Source organism: Oncorhynchus mykiss, chromosome 31, assembly GCF_013265735.2.
Source record: "Oncorhynchus mykiss isolate Arlee chromosome 31, USDA_OmykA_1.1, whole genome shotgun sequence".
NCBI lineage: Eukaryota > Metazoa > Chordata > Actinopteri > Salmoniformes > Salmonidae > Oncorhynchus > Oncorhynchus mykiss.
In genome coordinates, this window is record NC_050571.1 from 20,553,142 (window position 1) to 20,560,718 (window position 7,577).

The 7,577-nt window shown below is 39.6% G+C and overlaps 1 long non-coding RNA gene across 1 annotated transcript; it reads left to right on the top strand.

The window, feature by feature from the left end:
* Positions 1 to 274: 274 nt before the first annotated feature.
* On the top strand, positions 275 to 3,597 carry LOC118946045. Its single transcript, XR_005041174.1, has 2 exons — positions 275 to 336; positions 1,633 to 3,597. It is a non-coding gene; the product is annotated as an uncharacterized LOC118946045 (long non-coding RNA).
* The last annotated feature ends 3,980 nt before the right edge of the window (positions 3,598 to 7,577 follow it).

Below are 7,577 nucleotides of genomic sequence, written 5' to 3' on the forward strand. Positions count from 1 at the left end.
ATAGGCTAATTAACATAATTTGAGTCAATTGGAGGTGTACCTGTGGATGTATTTCAAGGCCTACCTTCAAACTCAGTGCCTCTTTGCTTGACATCATGGGAAAATCAAAAATAATCAGCCAAGACCTGATCTGGTTCATCCTTGGGAGCCATTTCCAAATGCCTGAAGGTACCACGTTTATCTGTACAAACAATAGTACGCAAGTATAAACACCATGGGACCACGCAACCGTCATACTGCTCAGGGAGGTGACACGTTCTGTCTCCTAGAGATGAAAAGTGCAAATCAATCCCAGAACAACAGCAAAGGACCTTGTGAAGATGCTGGAGGAAACAGGTACAAAAGTATCTACAGTGGGGCAAAAAAGTATTTAGTCAGCCACCAATTGTGCAAGTTCTCCCACTTAAAAAGTTGAGAGAGGCCTGTAATTTTCATCATAGGTACACATCAACTATGACAGACAATATGAGAAAAAAAAATCCTGAAAATCACATTGCACTAGCAGTGCCATTGCTAACTAGCATAGCTGGTCCAATTTTTGCAAAGAGTTATGGGATATTAGAATCTCATTATCTAAACCTTTGTCATCAATGCCAGGTAGCCATTGCGAGTGTACCCATGAGTTTACCAGTAACATTTCTAGGGTTTTAGAGGTTCCAAGCTCAACATGTTCATTATATTTCTATGGTGTGAACCCTCTGTCAGCGTGAGAAGGAGACATGACATAATGCAACTTCAACCACCCTTCTTTTGTGCCTCAGTGTTCATCCTCCTGTACTATCCCATTCAATTACACTGTTGCATTTTACATTTTCCCTTTTGAAAACCACTATTTTAATTCAGGGTTAAGAGAGGACACACGTTTCAGCGTGACAGTAAAACAATATGGACGAGAATAATGATGGTGTGAAATCTGAATTGAGATCAGCCAGTCAGCCAGGATACAATTAACAATGTCAAATATTGTCACAGGTTCAGAATGGTGGACCTTTTTGCCACATGCCCTGACAGTAATATGGTCAGACGGAGAGGGAGCGTTAATGGAAGAGCAGAAAGAGCAGACAGAACCATGACTACTCTCTGATTGGTCTGCCAGGCCCATCAGCAACCCCCTGATCAGAGCACTGTAGGGACAGGGCTCTACGAAAAGACCAATGTGAGGGCATGATATGTCATCCACTTTTGGCAGTATCTTTGCTCACGTACAGTCGAATGTGTCTCAGCTTGTCAGGTAGAGTTAAAAAGCAAGGGAAGGCTATGTGGACAATTTCAAGAATGTAAACTCTCCTTTAGTGACAATATACATCTCATTAATATGTTAAAGTCATATACAGATCCAGAAGGAAGCGAGAGTCTTCACTAGATAAATCATTTAGAATCTTACACATTCACTGAAAAGTCAATACGCTGTACTGCCGCCATGGCGCAGACTCCGGTCTTTACCAAAAGAGCCACTCACAGTATTGTGCTGGCATCAGTATGGCTTTTAAATGAAAATAAAATTGTGTGACTTATGTTTATCTTCTATTGTATAGCTCCTGAATGAAATATAATTTAGTGACTTACATTTAGCAATGGTGCTGGTCTCAGATTTGTGATGATTTTGTCTTAACCTGTATGTTTTCGACCTAGGCATGAGTACTCTCAAAATGGCTGCCAGTCCAGTCATTATGCCATCATGGATTTGAATGGGGACATCCGTTCTATTCATTCCATTTCTATGGTTCAAACAGCCTGGAATAGACAACCACTCCAATCCCCACCCCTCTTCCCCCAAACCCCCTAAAGAAACTCATTCTGTAAAAAAAGGAACCTGGGCCAACATCCAGAGAGTGCATCTCAAAACAAAGCGACGTGCCATTCTGGGGGTGTTTCATCCCCCTGCTCGAAGCAGAGAGAAGTGGCTGTGTTCCCTGCAGTAACTCCCACTGAACTGCTCACTGAGTCAGAGCTCATAGTATGACAGGCATGCCAGCTAGGTTTATTTGATCACTTGCAGGATGGGGAGAGAATGGCTGGCTTTGCCACACACAGAGCCCTCTGCAGCACGGAAGAGAAGAGGCAAGCTTTTCCTTCGCCTGTGGCCAAACACATTAGGTTTTTATGTTCCCGCACATCTTGTCAACACCATGAAATCACTTCAGTTGAAAACAGTGCTCAGCAATACAAAAGGGGTTATGTTAGGCAAAACCTTGCTGAAAACTCATCATAACATGTATATACAGTTGCTGTAATGGCTTTGACTTACTGTGTCTCAAGAATGGATACATGTATTTCATTATACAATCTATTGACAATGTTATACAGCTGAAATAAAATGTCATGTCAAGTCAACAGCAATTTTGCCATTGGATGCATTGGTAAGATTGTATCCTTAGAAGTAATAATACTACAATAAACTATACTACACATCTAGATTTGGTCTGAGGTTTTCAAAGCATTCTCATTCTGACACAAGGTTGGTTATCCAATACTTTGAGGCTGGAGCCTAAGGACAGTCCATAGTTCTGCTCAACACCACATGAGTTGGGGTATACTGGACCTAGTACAGTTTTAAAATATTTAAACTGATGTTCTGTTAGGTATGAGGGAATCCAATGCAGCTCACATACGCTTGCTGCTTTATTATTTAAGAGTGCAGTACTGACATCTAGTGCTAAAATGTGAAAGTAATTCCCTTAGAGGACTGACAATGCCGTTGTGTACTGATATTGCGTTGACAGAGTATTATGTGAAGGCAAATATACATTTGGGCCCAAAATATACAAGACACAGAAATGAAATGAGCTTGTGGTTAGAGCGTTGGGTTATTAACCGAAAGGTCGCTGGTTCGAATACCCGACAAGGTTAAAAATCTATCGATGTACACTTGCGCAAGACATTTGCTCCAGGGTGCTGCACTACATGGAGACATGGAATCACTGGTCACTTTAATAATGGAACACTAGTCACCTTAATAATGTTTACATACTGCTTTACTCATTTCATATGTATATACTGTATTCTATTCTACTGTATTTTAGTCAATGCCACTCCTACATTGCTCGTCCTAATATTTATATATTAACTCCATTCTTTACTTTAGATTTGTGGGTATTGTTGTGAATTGTTATATATTACTGCACTGTTGGAGCTAGGAACACAAGCATTTTGCTATACCTGCAATAATATCTACTAAATATTTGTATGTGACCAATAAAATGATATTTGATTAGACTTTTACTATGGCTGACCCTGTAAAACATTTCACGCAGGTTAGCGTTTTTCTTAATGAATCTTGTTCTGGAGGCAGCTCTGCAGAGAGGTCAAATAAAATCTGATTTTATACCTAACCCGAACCTTAAATTTAGACCAAAAAGCACATTTTGTTGTCATACATTTTTACAATATAGCCAATTCTGAGCTTGCAGCTTGCCAATCTAAGGGAAAATCAAAAAATACTGTATCCAGGACAAGACTCGTGACAAAAACGGCAACCTGCACATTTCACTGCACCTATCTGGTGTATGTGACAATAATATATATTTGTTTTACAGCTTATATTTTGACACATGAATGAAAATGCAAAGAGTAACTGATACCATAAACAGAAATAAAAAAAAAAAAATTTTAATAACATGTTTATTATTTTACAATAAAAAATCAAATAAAAAAAGACAGCAATACTAACAATGACATTCATTGTACTGTTGAATGGGATGGCCAATTTAGAGGACAAAACAAAACTTAACTCACACATACACAAAATAAAACTAAATCCTATTAGGTGGTACATGTATAAGAAGACAGCATATAGTCATTACAAGCAGTGTAGTTAAGCCAAAAATAAATATTGAGTGGAGTACAGCACAGAGTAGCAGCAGATCGTCAACCCAGTTATGAAGCGGGACTAGACCATTTATCCAGTATCGCCTGCCATATTTTGTAAAACATTGGACTTCTATTGAAGGTATTATATCAAATCCTTTCCATATGTATTACATTCCCTAAATCCCGTAACCACATTTCAAAGGTAGGTACAGTCTCCAGTTTCCAAAATTGCAATATGAGCCTTTTGGCTAATAGAGTACAAAGAGAGACAGCTTTCCCTTCGGAGTTATTCCCATCAACTGTACCAAACAGAGCGGTCAATGGGTCTGGGGCTAGAACTCTATCAAAGGCTCTAGATAAGTAATCAAAAATGAGAGCCCAGTAAACATGTAACTTAGGACATGTCCAGAATAAGTGGGTCAACGTCCCCTCATCCTGCTTGCACCTCTCACAGTGGTGAGGTGTCCGGGAATATTTTATGCAGTTTTACTTTTGAGTAACGTAACCTGTGTATCACCTTAAACTGAACAAGGTTGTGTCTGGCATTCACTGAACTGTGGTTTATATTCCTGAGAGCTTTCTGAACCAAGTTCTTGTTCCCAAGCCCTTTTAATAGTGTCTGTGGATACCTCTATGTGGGCCTGTAGCACATCATACAGTCTAGAGACTGACCCTTTTGAATGGGGTTTGACAAGGATCAAGCTATCTAATGTAGGACTATTTCTCTTAATGCCATACCGTGGGATATGTGTCCTTAAGAAATTCCTGATTTGGAGGTGTCTGAAAAAATGTGTTGTTGGCATGTTGAACTTTCCCTGTAATTGTTGAAATGAAGCTAACTGACCATCTATGTATAGATTACCAATTGTTGTGAGCCCCTTCTCCCTCCACTGTGAAAACACCACATCATCCAATGCGGGGTGGAAAGCATGATTCAGGCAAATTGGGCTGTCAATGTATACAGTGGGTATGTTAAGAAAATACCTAATCTGTTTCCAGATCCTAAGCGTATGACAAATGACTGGGTTAGAGTCATAAGTGGATTTTTTTCACATATGATGGGCTATTAACAAGTGCAGGGAGAGAGGAACATTGTTGAGAAAGTATTGTATCACAACCATTCTTTGAATTGCTGTTGACTAGCAAAATAAACCCAGACTATTAATCTAAAATAGGTAGGCCGATAGCAAAAAGGGAAAGATTTTTTTGTATAAAAACATTCTACCTGGATTTATAACACAATTTCTCCAACAATGCCTTGACTTAGATATATTTTAGAGCCTCCTGTGGCAGTGTAAAATGAATCCTTTCCACAAGACTCCCCAAACTGGAAGTGATTTGTAACCCCACACAAACGTATTAATGCTGCTGGCGGCCTGCATATTTATGCCAACTAGATACAGTCTGTTTCGATCTACTGTCTACTGAAACTGCAGCAAATTAAACAGCTCGTAGGCAAATTTGTCATGTTTCAAATGTAGGTTTCATTACATTACATTAAATATTGCATATTGGGGACATCATGAATGTGTGTATGGGGATGTACGATGGACATAAGTTCTTTAAACTTCACAACACCACCAAACTCAGCATTCATATTATTTTTCCCAGGAATATATTCTTCGAAGTAGCCACCCTTTGCCTTGATGACAGCTTTGCACACAATTGGCATTCTCTCTACCAGCTTCATGAGGTATTCACCTGGAATGCATTTCAATTAACAGGTGTGCCTTGTTAAAAGTTCATTTGTGAAATGTCTTTCCTTCTTAATACGTTTGAGCCAATCAGTTGTGTTGTGACAAGGTAAGGGTGGCATACAGAAGAAAGCCCTATTTGGTAAAAGACCAAGTCCATATTATGGCAAGAACAGCTCAAATAAGCAAATAGAAACGACAGTCCATCATTACTTTAAAACATGAAAGGTCAGTCAATGCGGGGGAAAAATAACTTTAAAAGTTTCTTCAAGTGCAGTTGCAAAACCCATCAAGCGCTATGATGAAACTGGCTCTCATGAGGACTGCCACAGGAAAGGAAGACTTAGAGTTACCTCTGGCTGCAGAGGACAAGTTCATAAGAGTTACCTGTCTCTGAAATTTCAGCCCAAATAAATGCTTCACAGAGTTCAAGTAACAGACACATATCAACATCAACTGTTCAGAGGAGACTGCGTGAATCAGGCCTTCATGGTCAAATAGCTGCAAAGAAACCACTACTAAAGGACACCAATAATAAGAGACTTGCTTGGGCCAAAAAACACAAGCAATTGACATTAGACTGTTGGAAATCTGTCCTTTGGTCTGATGAGTCCAAATTTGAGATTTTTGGTACCAACCGCCATGTCTTTGTGAGACGCAGAGTAGGTGAACGGATGATCTCTGCATGTGTGGTTCCCACCATGAAGCATGGAGGAGGAGGAGGTATGATGGTGTGTGGGTGCTTTGCTGGTGACACTATCTGTGATTTATTTATCATTCAAGGCACACTTATCCTACATGGCTACCACAGCATTCTGCAGTGATCTGCCATCCCATGTGGTTTGTGCTTAGTGGGACTGTCATTTGTTTTTCAACAGGACAATGAAAAACACCTCCAGGCTTTTTATTTGAACCTTTATTTAAGTAGGCAGGTCAGTTAAGAACAAATTCTTATTTACAAGGACGGCCTATACCGGCCAAACCCGGAAGACGCTGGGCTAATTGTGCGCCGCCCTATGGGACTCCCAATCAAGGCCGGAAGTGGTACAGGCTGGCATCGAACCAGGGTGTCTGTAGTGATGCCTCTAGCACTGAGATGCAGTGCCTTAGACCGCTGTGCCACTCGGGAGCCCTAGGTTGTGTAAGGGCTATTTGACCAAAAAAGAGTGATGGAGTGCTGCATCAGATGACCTGGCCTCCACAATCACCCGACCTCAAACCAATTGAGATGGGTTAGGATCAGTTGGACCACAGAGTGAAGGAAAAGCAGCCAATAAGTGCTCAGTATATGTGGGAACTCCTTCAAGACTGTTGAAAAAGCATTCCAGATGAAGCTGGTTGAGAGAATTCCAAAAGTGTGCAAAGCTGTCATCAAGGCAAAGAATGGCTACTTTGAAGAATTTCAAACATAAAATATACATTGATTTGGTCTTTTTTGGTTACTACATGATTCCATGTGTTATTTCATAGTTGTGATGTCTTTCCTATTATTCTTCAATGTAGAAAATAGTAAAAATAAATAAAAACCCTTGATTGAGTAGGTGTGTCCAAACTTTTGACTGGTACTGTGTGTGTGTGTACACACAGACACACACACGTTATCGTTCAAAAGTTCAGGGTCACTTAGAAATGTCCTTGTTATTGAAAGAAACACAATTTTTTTGTCTATTGAAATAACATCAACTTGATCAGAAATACAGTGAAGACATTTTTAATGTTGTAAATGACTATTGTAGCTGGAAATTGTTGATTTTTATTGGAATATCTACATCGGTGAAAAGAGACCCATTATCAGCAACCATCACTCCTGTGTTCCAATGGCACGTTGTGTTAGCCTTTTAAAATTATGAACTGGGATTAGCTAATTGATCATTAGAAAACCCTTTTCCAATTATGTTAGCACAGCTGAAAACAGTTGTTCTGAATAAAGAAGCAATACAACTGGCTTTTTATGACTATTTGAGTTTCTGGAGCATCAGCATTTGTGGGTTCGATTTCAGGCTCAAAATGGCCAGAAAATAAAGACCATTCTTCTGAAACTAGTCAGTCTATTCTAGTTCTGAGAAATTAAAG